This window comes from Sinocyclocheilus rhinocerous, unplaced genomic scaffold, assembly GCF_001515625.1.
Source record: "Sinocyclocheilus rhinocerous isolate Xijiao unplaced genomic scaffold, SAMN03320098_v1.1 scaffold5048, whole genome shotgun sequence".
Lineage (NCBI taxonomy): Eukaryota > Metazoa > Chordata > Actinopteri > Cypriniformes > Cyprinidae > Sinocyclocheilus > Sinocyclocheilus rhinocerous.
This window is the reverse complement of record NW_015657993.1, coordinates 1-353: the sequence shown is the minus strand read 5'-3', so window position 1 is coordinate 353 and position 353 is coordinate 1.

Genomic DNA, 353 nt, shown 5'->3' with positions numbered 1-353 from the left:
CTGGCTCCGCCTTGGTCAGTCGTCGACCATCTGCCGCATTGGGACTCCACTCCTCCGGCTACACCTCGTCCCTCTGTCCCTACGGCACTGTCAGGCTCCTCCTTCCCTCCGGCTCCACCGTGGCCTTCCGGATCCCCGCCTCCGCCGCCGGCGCTATCTGCTCTGCCTTGGCCCTCCGGATCCTCCCCGTCGCCCTGGATCTTCGGCTGCTCCTCGTCCCCCTCCAAAACCCCCGCCATCCCTCCACTGTTGGTTCTTCTACGGCGCGAGGTCGCACCTTCCAGGAGGGGGGCGAACTGTAACCATTGGAGGCAGCTCCAACACAGATTTTAATGTTCCGGTGTCATTTTTTC